Raw genomic sequence first — 16299 nt, forward strand, 5'->3', positions numbered from 1 at the left:
GGCAGTCGCCCAACCAACTGAGCCACCCAGGCGCCCTCCCCTTATGATCTTAAAATACTGAAATCCAAAGAGAAATAATGAGTAGAAATCCATTATACAGACCACCCTATAATCAGCTTTTTGTCCCCTCTGTAACCAAACTAATGTGAATTCGCTCCTAGGTGAAGCACAGAAACTGCACCAGGTGAATTGTCGTACAAAGAAAACTTATTTGCAGCAAATAAGAAGATCACAGGGAATGGCTTCCAAAGCTGTGACTTCCCAAGCAAGGGTGGATGGGTTCCTTTTCTTTAGGGTTAGGATAAATATTTCGACAGGGAAGCCTGGTCATGGGACACAGAGGTGGGCATAAGGTTGCTAGCATGTGTCTTAAGGAAACATGCCTATGCACACATTTTATGTTATGTAAATGAGGCTTGTGCTCCTCCTTGGGTGGAGATTCTGGTATTATGATGAGGTAAAGGTAGTTGTTAGTCATTCTAGAGGTCACTCCATGGTCTACCTGAGCAGGGAAGGTGGGAGCCAGGGGTTAAGCTCAAACTGGTCTGGGTGGTCTGGGTAGTCTGGGTTGGCTAGAGGTCTTGTCAGGGCAGTCCCTATTGCTAGAGAGGCGGTTTTGTTCTCCATTTGCTAGAGTTAAAAGATAAGCTGGAAAGAAGAACTTAAGGAAAAATGTGGGACAAAGGTTGATGAGTACAAGCAGGTGGGCAGTAAAGGTTCAGGTCTTGGGGTTTAGCTGATGACACCTCCATCCTTTCCTTTTATTTCCTTTCCTCAAATACAGATATAACTTAGGGTGGAGGAAATTAGTACTGAAGCTGTGTAGAGTTTTTTTGTACAAATTTGCTTGCTTAACAAACTGTCTTCTTTTAATATGAAATATGAAATATGGAAACCTTTTAATATGCCCTTCTGCCTTTACTCTGGATCCTATTACTTGTCATTGCCTTAGGGACAGGGCAAAACCCAGCGTTCTTTTCTCTATCATTTATCTTCAGCTTCTGTCCTTTTAGTAGCTTTTGGTCTTAACATTCTCTAGTCTTTCTCATCCTAAACAACAACAAAGCAAGCTCTTCCTAAATCCCATCTTCCCCTTTCATTATGGTTTTATCTCTTTTCTTTCTAACAAAGTCATGGTGCCCCAAAAATAAGATACACTCTGGGTACCTGGGTGGCTCGGTGATCATACTACTCTTGATCTCAAGGTCGTGGGTTCAAGCCCTGTGTTGGGCTCCACCCTGGACATGGAGCCTACTTAAAAACAAACAAAAAAATAAGATGCACTTGCTATCTCAAGTTCTCCACTTTCCATTAATTTTTAACCCAAGAAAGGCAGGTAGCAGAACAACAGAAATCTTATTTTAAAATACATTTTCTCTACCATATTGCATTTCCTTTGGGAACAATGTACTTCAATTTTCAAAAATGCTCCATAGCTGATTTTCATGTGAGAATCACTATCTTAATGCAATGCCTCACAGCACTCATCATTCCCCAGGGTCTTCTCACTAAGATGGCTCCCGACCTGCAAATTCTATTGCCACTTTCCAGCCGTATCTTATTTGAGCTCCTTGAAGCCTTTGAACTTGCTGACCATGCCTTTTTTGCAATCTTTTCTTGCATAGATTTCCTGTGCACCACTTCCTTGTTTTCCAGGTACTGCTAGTCCTGCTGTCCCTCCAGCCACTCTCCTCTCTATGCTCTCTCCTTGAAGGGTCCTGTGTATGGACGAATGTTTAGCTCTCATATGCACTGATAACTCTCAAACATATCTCTCCAGGACATGTCTCTTTTCTGGGTCCTAGATAAGTATACATTTCTGCTTCATGTACCTGGCCACTTGGAAATGCACCCAAGTCCTGCTTAAATTTCAAATTCTTTAGCTTAAATATTTTAATTATTACCTGTCTATCCTTTCTACTAGTCTGTGAACTCTTTAAAAGCAGAAACTAGGTTATATTTATCCTAATATTCCCAGTAGCTTACACTGTGCTAAGTAAAGGATCAAATATTAGAAACCAATATATTTGGGCGCCTGGGTGGCTCAGTTGGTTAAGTGACTGCCTTCGGCTCGGGTCATGATCCTGGAGTCCCGGGATCGAGTCCCACATCAGGCTCCCTGCTCAGCAGGGAGTCTGCTTCTCCCTCTGACCCTCCTCCCTCTCATGCTCTCTGTCTCTCATTGTCTCTCTCGCAAATAAATAAAATCTTAAAAAAAAAATTAAAAAAAAAGAAACCAATATATTTTACAGTCATCTTGTCTGTGAATACAGTCTACATAAACTCTGTAGCGAATGGTCAAATTAACACAAATCTTTCTGTAGAATTCTTAATTAACAGATAAGTAGCATGACAGTGTTCATGTGGTAACTGATAAAGGAACAGTTTGATTGAATTTCTCTGGACATAGTAATGGGTTATAAACATTGAAAATATTTCCCTGCTCACCCAAAATATGAGAAATATTTATTCCATGATAACAATTGAGAGTACCAGCCTCTCCATTTCAGTATCAGGGAGCTCTCTATGGAGGAAGGAAAACTGAATGGAAACAATCACGGTCTATCTAATTAGGGGTCAGAAAACTCCAGCTGATCCTGGCAGGACAGATGGGGCCTGTGGCTTGTTTTTGTGGGGCTAGCAAGCTGAGAATCATCTTTATATTTTCAAAGGGCTGTTAAAAAAGAAGAAGAAAAAGGAGGAGGAGGAGAGAAGAGGGAAAGGAACAGGTTCTCTGAGTTGGCCAAGTTCAGCAATGTCACGTTAGAGTTGTAATACCTTTATTTCAATCACAGCCTGAATCAAAATGATTGACCTAAGATGGATACATACCTGCTTATCAGCTCCATCAAGTAATTAAATTCATAACTTTTCCCTTAGATATCAGATATATCCTTGTATATTCTAGTATATTCTAGTATATTCTAGTCTTTCTCATACTGGACAAAAGTCAAAGACATTTTCATATTGAATAGGAATGGGGAAAGCATTTCTGTTTCTTAATAGTGTCTGTAGGGATGCAACTTGTTTAAGATAACTGAAAACATTAGAAAGTACATGATCAAACGAAGAGATAAAAAATCCACTATAAAATATGTTTTGGATTTTTACCAGCCATTCAATAATTAAATTTTTAAAAATTTTAACATTCACAGAATGTGTTTAATATACATTTTTTTAAAATTAATGATTTTAACAAACTAGAAATTGAGATTAAGTGAGCCAAGCTTCTTACGATGTCCTGAGGAATGTTGAAGCCCACATAGTACAGCTGAGGCTATGTTAGAGCAGACTTCATTCATGCCTGGATGACTTGGGTGAGGCTCAGGGGAGTGGCTTCGGGAAAGATTTACCTTTAGCAGCCTCCTCTGTTTTCTACCATAATTACATTTTTTTGCTGTGCATCAAGCCCCGATCTACATTTTCCCTCTGTATATTTACATGCTGGTTGTTGAAATACTAATTGAAGACTGTGGCACGAGAAGTCGCAGAGACATGTTATGACAGATTCAGTACCTTTGGCTTTTCTCTTCCTAGGCTTTCCCCCATGGTCCCAGGACTAACATTCTGGACTGAAGAGCCGTATTTGATGACAACATACATGATTTGCAGAGGGAGGAGAAAGGTTTGCAACATTCTTCCTTGTCCCCTTTTGCCTGGGGACCATATAGACCTGTAGGGAACATCCCTGCTTTGTGATTTACTTGGATCACAATTTGAAAATGATTGCATTACAATGACAGACAAGTTGCATGAACTTAAATGTTGTTAAAAAGAACACCACAGGCTTGAAGTGGAAACACTTGGCCCCAGGATAGCAAACTGAGACTTGATTGCTATTTCAACCTCTCCAGAAGTGGAATTTTAAGCCAATTAATCTGGAATTTTTCTGATCAGCACCAAGGAGGGAATGTGTCACAGGGCCCTTTTCATTCCCCAAAGGAAGGTGGGGAAAGGCATCTAATAAGATCCCCGCACTTCCTCCTAAGAGAAAGTAACCTTGCTTGAAACAATACTCTCTTTTCTTTTGCTAATAACTTCTTGCCCTGCCCTGCTTCCTATAAAAACCTTCCATTTTGTACTACTCCTCAGAACTCTCCTCCACTTGCTAGATGGGATGGTACCTGATACATGAATGGCTTATTAAATCCAATTAGATCTTCAAATTTACTCAGTTGAATTTTTGTTTTTTAACAATGTAAAGAATGCACCAAAGACTAGTATCCAGGTTTAGAATTATGACAATGGCACCAAAAATTGGAGCTTAAAACTGAATTAAAAGTAAATATAGGTTTCAGGCTGGGAATACTCAGGGCAGATATGTTATGTCCAGAACAACTGTAAATGAAGCTCACCGAATTGAAATAATGACAAAATGAAACCTATTTGATTGACCAGAGTTTTGTTACATAGGAAGTACTCAAAAAGATTAGTTGTGGTTTTATGAAAGGGAAAGCAAAGCATATCAACTGAGGTCATAATAATTTCACTAGGAGTATAAGGGATAGAAGAATATGAATTAAAATATGACATATGTCTGTATAAAACTTCAGACCCATAAGAAGACACTCACCATGAGTTTCTAGATTATAGGCAGAAATTTGTGGAATAGATTTATTTACCTAGATCAGGAATAAGAAGTTGGTCATAGTAAAGGATTACATAGGATATTTGAAATAATAGAACTTCCCACCACAAACCGCACTGCAATTGCTCACCTAACAACTCTCTGGAAAAGATGGTTTACACTTAGCAATTGATCACATACAAAATAATAGTTGAATTGTTGAATAAATAATACTTATTCAAAATAATAGTTGAATGTAGTCCGAATGACTCTAAGTTTGGTCTTACTGCCTGGTAAAAATCTTTAGCACTCTGAGTGTGAAATAAAGTAATTTACAAAACTTTAGCAAACAAGATTCCTTTCCAAGGTTGATGGGAAGGTTACAAAAATCCTAGAAGGGCTTTGAAAATCACAGACTCAAATAGAAAATTCATGAAAGCTGAGACCAAACCAAATTAAATAGGCCCAACTCAACTCAGCATTATAAAAGATTTTCCAAAATACTTCTCAAGTGAAATACACAGGCAGCAACTTCGTTTGTATACAAAATCACTCAGGTGCCTCTGGAAATCAGTTACTGTGAAGTGCAAAGCCAAATCTCCAATTCATACATACATTATTTGAAAATTATGAATAGGATGGCCAAGTGGGGCATAATAATAAAATAAATCTAGAGTTAGAGAAAATGAGCGAAGCTTTTCAGTTACTTTAACCACTTGTTATATGTGCATATAGCATATGTATCCCTAAATAGTGATAGTCAGATAAAGTCTTATTAATTTCCTTCATCGGAAAATATATATATATATATCCCTGTATAATAGATTCACTTATTCAAAATAATTGAATTTTGTTATCTTTTCTACACTGAAATTGTTTTTGGGAAAAAAAAAAGAATTTGTAGAGATGGTGAGGAATGGTGGTGATGGCTGAGAATAGAGGAAAAGCAAAAGAGGAAATATTTACGGCGAGGACCTAATTACATAATCACCACATCAGAGAAAATTAGTGCTGGAAAAGTTTTCAGAAATGTCAGCTTGTCTGTCTTTGTCTTTAGGCAAACTAAGCTGGAAAAACCATCCCACACTCCTTTTAAAGGCTAGCAGATAAAAAGATTTTCCAAGCTTATATTCAAGGCTTAACAGACCCCCCTGTCAGCAGATCCTTCCAGATATCTAACTGAAATCCCATAAGCTTTAATTTAAGTCTATTTGTTCCAGTTAGAACACAGAGAAAATAACTTGCTATAATGACCTGTAATAAGAAACTTTTAGTACAATTCCTAAAAAACAACAAGGAATATTCTCAAACTGGAACTGTCACTCCTTTATCTTAATCCATATAATTTTTTTTGTTCAATCTTTAACTCTTTTCTGCAAAAGCACCATCATGAAATTCTATCATATTTTTAAAAGACATAATTTTAAAGACTGTGATAGAGATTTTTGAGGATGGTAGCATCACTGTACAGAGAACAAATATACACATTTCAGCATAATGTATAAATCAAAATGAGCTTCTTGGGAGACATAAACTAATCCATTTAAGAGTCTGTGCTTGTGTACTCTTTCTCTCTCTATTCCTTTCTTTTTGAGACATGATTGTTTAGCTTCAGTTCCTAATTGTTTTCTGAAACATTAAGTCTTTAAGAGAAAAAAAAACAGAATGACTAGCATATTTATCATGCTATTTATGATTGCATGGGACAGATCATTTTAATTCTGCTGGCATCACTTCAATTTTATGGAAAGGAAACAGATTCAACCCTAAAAGTTGCAACACTTTGCAGAAATTTAGCACTTACTTCCTCATTCTTTTTTTTTTTTTACTTATTTATTTATACATTTATTTTTGTGACGTTTCAAACAGGTTTTATCTTTTGCATTTGGAAACTTAAGATCATTAAAACATCACCAATTTTTGAGAGAGGAACTAAGAGTTATAAATCTCCTTATCTTTTGAGACTCATTAACTTGATTGTGTTTTGATTTATAAGATTATGTTACAACTTGTTTGGAGTAGGTTAGGATTTGGGCTGTTCCCCCAAGAAATTATATTTTAAAGAGGACTGGACACAGAATTTCACTATGAGGATTATAATACTTATTTGCATATTTGGTTATTTTCCCTTGCCTTTTTTAGGATTTTTCTATTTTTTTTTAAGAGAAAAAATAGTAACTGAAACATTATACCAGTATGAGGAAATGTCTTCTACTATGTCTTATGATCTTCACATTTAGAAAACAATCTGTTTTATTCTCAGGATTGTATTCTGGTAGTTGAAATTTTGAAAAGAGCTATAAATAAAGAAAAGAAAAATCAGATTTCTATTTTGAAGAAGTTTCTATTTTGAAGGGTTTCTATTTTGAAGAAGAATGGGATACAAGGAATTTTAACATATGTTTTCATATACTTGAAAGCATTCTGGATCCTCCTGATAAGCAGTTGTCATTGAATTCTTGATAAGGAAGGGCACCTGCTCATTGACTGCTCTGAAGTTATATAAGGTAATATCTTTAAAGGCTTATTGATGTAAGAATAGGAAACAGTGACATTTGACTCCATGGAAATTTATGTTACTCCAGAAACTTCTTTTTTTTTTTAAGCATTTTTATGGTAGAAGAAAATCATGCTCATCATGGAACAATCACTACACTCTTTGTGGTGTCATCATCTGCTTACAATCCTTAGGCCTGATCGTTGAGACTGACTCCAAAATGCCAGATGCCTTCTTCCCTCCCTTTCATTATCCCTCATCACAATTTGGGTTCTTACCAACAGACACAATTTACTTTAAGTCCTTTTAAGTCCATTGGGCCTATATACAATTGTGGACATAGTTTGAATACTTTCCCAAAGAGGCTACTCTACTTTCCTGTAAGTCAAGGGCATAGTTAGGTACTCTGGAAAGAAGTGGATTTATATAATTCCACAAATCCCAAAGTCCTGTCTAGTCATAGACTCAAGCTTTACATCAATATCCAGTTTTGCTCTATTTCCATGCGTATAGAAAGATAGTAATCGCATGTGATTTGATCTGGCTATTAATATATAAGTGGAAAATATAGTGTATCACTTCTAGGGTGGACACATTTAAGAAATGGCAGGTGAAACTCCAATTTTCTTCCCTCCGGGGTTGACTTAGCTATAGAACCAGATGGTTTTAAAACTTTCAAGTAACATTAATGGGAGGAAGTACTGATGTTGTGTGGCTAAACGCCTGGCACCATTTTTATTCTAGTCTTTATCCGACCTACTAATTACCAGGATGGTTCAGTTTTTTTCTGGTAGGGTAAGAGCATCCATTTGAGGTTTGAATTTCCTCTAAGTATTGATTTTAGAATTTTTATTTCTCCATATTTATGGTTTTGGGTTTTTACCTCCGTACTGTCAGTGATAGTAAGTATTTCAACCAGTGTATTCACCGTGAACCTTAGGGAGGCTGCTATTGAGCTCTCTGACTTACATGGGAGGAAATATTTGATTCCGTTTCCTGACAAACTGGATGAGATTTCTCTTATGATGAACATTCACACTGCCAATGAACATGCCATATGTTTAGACACATGGTTTTATTTTTACAATCTTTAAAACTTAATTTATTTTATGTAGCCCATGGCTGAGATAATCATTTATAGGTTTCTGAGTACCAGGATTGGTGTCAGGCTTGAAAGTGCTCTGCTTTGGGCAGGAATGAAAGTATTGCTTCACTGTAAGGCATGCATTCAGAGAAGCATATATATTATTATTAATAGGAGCCTTAGCAAGTTCATTTTTTATTAGCACTTGGTGGTGGTGTACAATATTATATAGGATAGATGTAAGGGACATGTTACCTACATATTGATTTAGAGAGACAGCATTATAGATTACATTATAGTTAGCCATCCCATGCATTGTTGCTCCATGACACTTTTAAAATGCATGTTGTGGATTGAGTTAAAAAGAGAGAGAGAGAGGGGCGCCTGGGTGGCTCAGTCGTTAAGCGTCTGCCTTCGGCTCAGGTCATGATCTCAGGGTTCTGGGATCGGGCCCCGCATTGGGCTCCCTGCTCCACAGGGAGCCTGCTTCTCCCTCTCCCACTCCCCCTGCTTGTGTTCCCTCTCTTACTGTGTCTCTCTCTGTCAAATAAATAAATAAAATCTAAAAAAAAAAAAAGATCGAGAGAAAAGAAAGATTATTTTCCCCTTGTTTTAAGCCTGATCATTTCTATGTTAGAGTATTGTAAGGACAAATGAATAAACTAGAGAAGCTAGGGAAAAAAATAATTAAAATGAATTAATATTCAATCTCTGTTCATTAATGTTTTTTGTTAAAGGATTTATAAAACCCCATTTGGGTGTCTTGAGGATGAAATTTATTTTCTCTCTTACTGTCAGATAAATTAAAAGAATTCTTTGTTCCAAAAGGTCAGAACAAGCATAAGGCCCACTATACTAGCTCATGGTTCCAAAACAATAGACATATGGGGATGCTACTATTGCTAGCCAATATCCTGGAGATGAACCAATGAGCAAGACACAGTCTTCCCTTCAAGACTCCAGTGATTACTTGGGTTAACAAAGAACACCAGAAGGCCAAAATATTTTAGTGATGCTAGTGAAGCATCAGGCAAAAAATTTTAAAAGATGAGACCTTAGAACATTTAATGATTATTGTACATATCAGAGTGTTTCAAAAGAATTTAGCTAGTGCAAAATGCTATTGGGTAATATGATTAGAGGTTTTAAATCTGGTATTAAAGAAGAACTAGGGGTTGAGACTCATTTTTCCTAGTTCTACAGAAAAGATAAATGGTTCCTAAATTTTGTAAATACTATGTAATTTTCAATGGATCCCACTAACAGTCCTTCTCATTTTGTCCTTAAAATATTTGCCAAATAAAGCATCTAGGGAAGATTCTCTCCCTTCGTCCTTACCTGGTCTATGGCTGCTAAAGAATTTTGCTGATTATCATTAATTATTTTATATTTATTAACTCAATAGGCATGGCCTGAGAGGTCATATGAGTATGGTTATTTCACTTCAAAAAGGACGACCCTCTCTTCCAAGTGAAGTATAGAGCAATTTGTTGGTTGGATATCCCAAATTATACTGCTTGCTTGGCACTAGTCTGATCTTGAATATTCAGGATAATATTTACCCAAGGCTCAGGCAGGCTTTAGGGGTAGCTTTTACTCTCATTGCATTCTTCATCACCTCATGGAAGCAACTACTGGGAAAAGAAATCCTCATATTGTTTTCTAAACTCTACCTTTGTGGCCATCAGTTAGTGACAGGAGGGCTGCAGTCACGGGTACAGACCCATTTGCTGCTCATGGAAAATCTGGACCTCATTTGGTAATGCAGTAATTAGAACTGGTAAGAACAGTCTTCTAATCCAAAGTTAAGTTTTCAAAGGGGTTAAAAAGGTATGTTTTGTTATCCTTTCTTTAAAATGTGTTTCTTAATAAGCTGATACTACTTTTTGAATAGTAGACACATAATTGTCTATTATAACCTTATCAGCTTGAATTTGATTTGTTCAGAAACAATCTACCCTGCTTCTAAAACAGAGCCAATTACCTTTGATAGACATTTCCCTGCTTTTAACAGGTTTGTAAAAGACAAAGCCATAAAATAAATTACCTCATTTGGTTACTTTGGTGTTCTTTCATACCCAGTCTATCTAGAAGTTATTTTGCTCACAAGTAGGCATTCTGTGTAGTATAGGTTACAGAGTTTATTTTGCCTGAGGCAGTTGTTTATAATTACATTTTTTTCAAAATAAGATAATTTACTTTATGTTCCATGGAGTGAAGCTTGGACACTTGACCTCTAATGTGTTTGTGCACTGGGCTGTATTTAATATACCTATCCATAGAAAACATGTGACAACATCACTATGGAGCAAAGATAGGATGGCCTTCTATTTTGGTAACTGTCTCTATGGGACACCTCAGCTTCTACAAGATGATTTTACTTCAAAATTTTGTTTGGTAAGAAAGATATATTTATGCTCAAATGGCAGCATGGATTAGTTACCCTGCAGGCTTCTTTTGCCAAGAATACAATCTCAAGCTCTGTCACTCATTTTTCAAAACATTATTTGATGGTAAAAATATTCAAGGAGGATTGCTTAAATGTCAAGCATTTTTATAGATAATATAGATTATATCCTTAGAAGAAGTTAAAACAGCAGAAAGCAGGCTGTCTAGTTCATTAGCATCTTTTGGAGGAGGTCACTGAGAAGAGAGGACTGGTGGTTTACCTGTGAGCTGAATCTGGCAATCAGAGGCTCCTCATCCCACCTGTCCTTGGAATGTATGTCAGCCCACCACTCTCCCACTAGGAGCTGTTTCAAGTTCACAGCCTTGAGAGTAAGGTGTTGAGACCATCTGGACTAAATATGTGACAGAACCCAGTTAAGGCCTCTATATAAACTTAAGATTCTGGCAGGCCAGTGCAGATATCTATTAGTCTTGCGGCTGCCCCAAACAAATCTCATATATAAGTTCCCTTGCTTATTAAACCTGCCACCTACCAATCTGAATCACCTCTTTTTTTCAGTCTCTACTTGCCCTCCATGAATGGAGGGCAATTTCAAATTTCACCTGGGAAGCTCCTGATTTTTCAAACCAACAGCAACCCTTTGCAAAACTGCTTCTCCTGAATTGTTGTTTTGAATTGGGCACTGGTATGATGCCATCAGCCTATACTGAGGATTGAAGTTGTCATTATGCTTATTTTATCGCTGTTGTGAAGAGTACTATTTATTTCATCACACAATGGCCTTTTTACCAGGAGCCCTGGAAGAAATTACTGTCTGATCTCACCATCAAGGTGAATTATTCTTCTTCTGAGCACTTGATTTATTTTCTGTATTTTATTTTATTTTAGATTTTATTTATTTGACAGAGAAAGGGGGGGAGAGAGAGAGTGCAAAAGCAGGGGGAGCTGGAGAGGGAGAAGCAGGCTCCCTGCTGAGCAGGGAGCCCCCCCCCAGCCACTTGGGGCTGGATCCCAGGACCCCGGGATCATGACTGAGCCACCCACGCACCCCTATTCTCTATTTTAAATTGTGAATTATACAACTGATAATTACATCTTCCCAAATAGGATTGAATTTTTCTTTTGTCTCACAAAATATCTTTGTTGTTATTTACTATGAGCAAAGTGCTATGATGAGTGCTCAAGTTTTTCAGTGGGAATCACCTTGATAATATTAGCTAGTATTTATTAATTCCTTCCTAGGTTGCAGCAATGTTCTAAGCAGTCTTAACTATTATTATCACTAATTTATAGATGAGGAAACTGAGATGCTAAGAGATTTGAAGAGACTAAGAAACTTGCCCAAAGACACAAAGCTAATAAGTATAAAAGGTCAGTCAAGTCCAGATAGTCTTACTGTCTTAGCTACTACACTATGCTGCCCCTCAATTTAAGTGGAAAAGTTATTTGTTTGACATTTTATCTTATTTCATCTTATCTCATCCTATCTTATTTTACCTACAAAATTCAGAACTATGCACTTAGGCTTCAATCATTAAATACCATTTTACAGTTTGGAGCAATATGTAGTAGGCACTTGGTAAGTGTTAATGTACTTACCTGGAGAATGTTCAGGCACAAAAGGAAAAGGTATATGGACACCCTATATCCAAGAGTTTATAAAGTTATTATTCTATTGCTATAACTTCTGTAGGCCTAAAACAAAGTATTATATCATAACCATAGGTCAAATTGAGGCAGAAGATAGGTTGGCTGATTTAGGGAATTGGAAATAAGTAGAAAACAACAGCTATCAAAAGAAGTCTTCAAAAGGGTGTCCTTTGGGGTGCCTGGGTGGCTCAGTCGTTAAGCGTCCCACTCTTGATTTTGGCTCAGGTCACCATCTCAGAGTCCTGAGGTGGGGCTCTGTGCTCAGTGGAGACTCTGCTTCTCTCCTTCTCCCTCTGCCCCCACCCTTTCATGCTCACGTTCTGCTCTCTCTCTCTCTCTCTCCCCATTTCTCTCAAATAAATAAATAAGTCTTTAAAAAAAGGGAGTGTCCTTTGACTGATATATGTTACTTGTAAAAAGATTTCTTCTATATTTGAAAAAGAGAAAATAAGCAATTCTCTACCCATGATAAGTGCTCAAAGTATTTTTAATTTACTAAGGAAAAGAGGACAGAAAGTTCAGAAAGGAGTTTTCTGGCTACAGTGATACATATCTCCTGTATCATAACCCTTTATTCTTTCAGATAGCTTAATCTTGAATGTACTCCTTTTATTTTCCAGAAAAGTTTGGGCTATGGATTAAGGGACTTTGGTTGTTTGGTAATTGCACACGTTATACAGCTCTAATAGCCTTCATAAATGTTGTGGTGAGTTAATTTTATAGGAACAAATACTAGAAGATTATTATTTTATTTCTCCCACTCTCAGAGTTAAAAAGGTTGAGTCGGAGACTGTTAAAATATCTGCAGAAATTTGAAATATAAACTTCTACAAGTTTTAAGCTTGCACTCATATGAAAACCAAAAGCTAATTAGTAACAGGAGGCTAGCAGCTGATTAGTGTTCGACCAAAATGCATCAGAAGTAGAGTACTCCCACATCAGTGCTTTTTAGAGTAAGCATTTGAGTAATTTAAATATGTTTAAGGCTGAGAGCTGGCCGAGATCATATGCAATCCAGGTTTGTATTCAGTGTATTTCTTTGAGAAGTCTTTCCCAGACAATATGGAGCATTCAGAGTGGGAAGGAGTTTTGCTCCCTGGGATCTTTATCCAAAAGGTAATTGCAGGAAGACAAATAAAACTCCATTACTCTTTTTTTTTTTTTTTTTTAAAGATTTTATTTATTTTTCAACAGAGAGAGACAGCGAGAGAGGGAACACAAGCAGGGGGAGTGGGAGAGGGAGAAGCAGGCTTCCCGCGGAGCAGGGAGCCCAATGTGGGACTCGATCCCAGGACCATGGGATCATGACCTGAGCTGAAGGCCGACGCTTAACGACTGAGCCACCCAGGTGCCCCAAAACTCCATTACTCTTCCTCGGAGTTCAATTCTATGAATCTCTGAACCCAGAAACTCAATGATAGGCTTTCTTTTATTTCAATGCACTCATCATGTAAAAGAAAAAAACATTACATCTCTGAGAATATATTAACATATTATTAATTTTATTCACCTAATATTTTCTGAATGCTCTGTCTGTCCTAGGTACTACTCTAAGTTGAGATCTTATCTCTAAGATCTTGAGATGCATCACTGAACAGAAGAGATAAACATCCTTTCCCTCATGGTACTCACCCTGTAAACTAAGTTATTTAACACTTTGTAATAATATGGCTACAATTGGACTGAAGAGTATTATGAAGAATGTTTTTTTCTAAGCTAAGTAATTACATAAAAAAATACACAAAATTATTTCTAACTTTGTAAGAATAAAATAATATGAACTAGATGATATTTAAGTTTCCTTTTCCCAACAATAGCAGGGTATAATAATTCAGTTTCCCAATATAGCTCCTGAATTCTGTTTCCACACTGTAAGCTTCAAGTTTACAGGATTTTTTGTAATTATTTATAATTCTCTGTATGTCGTATTCTCTCTGGGTCTGTCCTTTCCCCCCTCTTCCTGGCACTCAATTAATATATTTCTCCCACTTTGCCTCCCCTTTATCTTGTTAATGATTATCATTTTTCAGTACCCATCTCAGACTTCAGTTTCTCCAGGAAAACTTCCCAGTCCTCAGTGTTCCTTATCACATCTTGGTTACTTGTCACTCTCCTAATAGGTCTAGGGACTAAATTTAAGTTTGTATTATCAGGACTAAACACAATACCTGGCACATGGTACATACTCAGATATGGTTTCAAGATGGACTTTGACTGACTGATAGAATAATTCACATCTGATATTCAGATTCTGCCAAAATTTGAATTCTGCCCATACTTTCAGCCTTACCTTTTCAGTTGCTCCATGCATTATCAATCAATCTAGCACAACCAAACTCTTCTATTCGCAAGTCCCTGAATATGGCGTTTATACCTTTGCCTGTTTGCCACCAAAGCATATCCAACAACATTCTACCCACGTGTCAAATCTCAAATCCAATTCCACTGATTCCATGAAGTCTTCTGTGACTCTTTGAATTTAGGTAGCTCTTAGTGATAGTGTGACTTGTAGACAATTAAAATAAATGACGAAAAATAAAAATGAGACTCGGTTATTAATGTGTATCCTCATGGAAAGGCCATCAGACTGTAAAAGCCTTTGCTTGCAAACATTTTGGTTGTGTGGTTTATCTTACATTATAACCACTATACAAAGGAATTTTTTAAATCCTTGATGGTTGTGGAGACTTTAAGGAATAGTTATTATTGAAAACAGAAAAGAAAACGCAGAGATACATGCTCATTTCTTTTTTATCTCACTCACGTTCTACTTTATTGTGAAAGGTGATAGAGTCAACATAGTTTTAGAAGATTCCTAAGATATTGGCGAAATAGTATGTTTTAAAATAAAATGATAAAAAATTAAAAAGGTTTTGAGTTTATTTGTATAAAATTAGTGAACCTGTCTCATAATTTAAATTAACCATACAGAAAACTTCACTAGATAGCAATTTTAGGAATGAGTGACAGTGATAATAGATTTTTAATCTAATTGAGGGAGAAGATCCCTAGTGGAGGGTGGACATAACTTGAACAATTTTGCAATATGAGTTTAAGTATTTAAATATATCCTAATGCTATAGCAGTGATTCGAGGTGGGCTCATTTTGATACTTGAAAGCAAACAGAACCTGGTGTTAGCTCTATTGAACACTGAGAATAATCGACTTGACTCTAAATTGGATATTATATGTTACCACTACCAGGGTAATACAAATGACCATCCTGTATGTTTGCACAAAACAAGTAAACCCAGGCATGTGGTTTGCAAGGAAGTTAGTAATGCAACTAAAATTAACTTAGGTGGGGTGCCTGAGTGGCTCAGTCGGTTAAGTGTTCGACTCTCAGGGTCCTGAGTTCAGGCCCCATGTTGGGCTCCATGCTGGGTGTGGAGCCTACTTAAAAAACAAAACAAAACAAAAACTTAGGTAAACTTAACTTAGGTAAAAATAAAAATTATCCAATTCACTAAATTGAAGAAAGAGCTAAGGAACCAAGCTTCAGGAAAGTAGGCCCCACACATCTCCAAGGACTTCAGGGACTAATAATTGTATACTTTCTTCTCTTTTTCTTTCCATGGTGACTTCAATATATCTAACCACTAAACTTCACAAAATAGAACTGTGTTGGCTGGCAGGTCTTGAGCTCAGTCTTTATAGCTTTATAACCCAAGTGATCCCCAATGGATATTTTTCCAACCACAAACACACACAAACAAAAAACATAAATATCAAAATAAACAAATCCTTAGAGAATGACTCTGGAGTAGCTTAGAAAAGTGTTCACCTATTGGACTGATACTATATATAGGCTTGAAGACAATGTAATTATGATATGGTCTGAATGGGTTGTATACGACCTCCGTGGCTAGATCACAGATCAGTGTCATAATTGGAAGCCATTATTGGAATCACATAGTGTAAAGGAGCCATTTCTCAAAGGAAGGGGTTTATTTAAAAAAAATTAGAGGAGGTACTGAGAAGAAAAACAGTTATGTGCTACTACAAGTGAAGGGGCTATGGCCTTTTAATTATGGTGTCCTCTTTCCATAGGTCTTCAGCTGGTGTTTGTGGGCAACTAAAAGAGTAGAAG

General features: G+C 36.8%; 1 long non-coding RNA gene across 11 annotated transcripts in view; it reads left to right on the forward strand.

Moving 5' to 3' along the window:
- Positions 1-16299, forward strand: part of LOC118549718 (uncharacterized) — a 289756-nt gene that overhangs the window by 219414 nt on the left and 54043 nt on the right. For 9 of the 11 annotated variants that reach the window (XR_013445054.1, XR_013445061.1, XR_013445065.1 and 6 more), the window contains one exon: positions 3538-4816. This is a non-coding gene — a long non-coding RNA (uncharacterized LOC118549718). Of the gene's footprint in view, positions 1-3537; positions 4817-16299 lie in introns of those variants that run through there. The other 2 variants (XR_013445060.1, XR_013445059.1) reach the window with 1 other exon arrangement.

The sequence above is a fragment of the Halichoerus grypus genome, chromosome 1 (genome assembly GCF_964656455.1).
Source record: "Halichoerus grypus chromosome 1, mHalGry1.hap1.1, whole genome shotgun sequence".
Lineage (NCBI taxonomy): Eukaryota > Metazoa > Chordata > Mammalia > Carnivora > Phocidae > Halichoerus > Halichoerus grypus.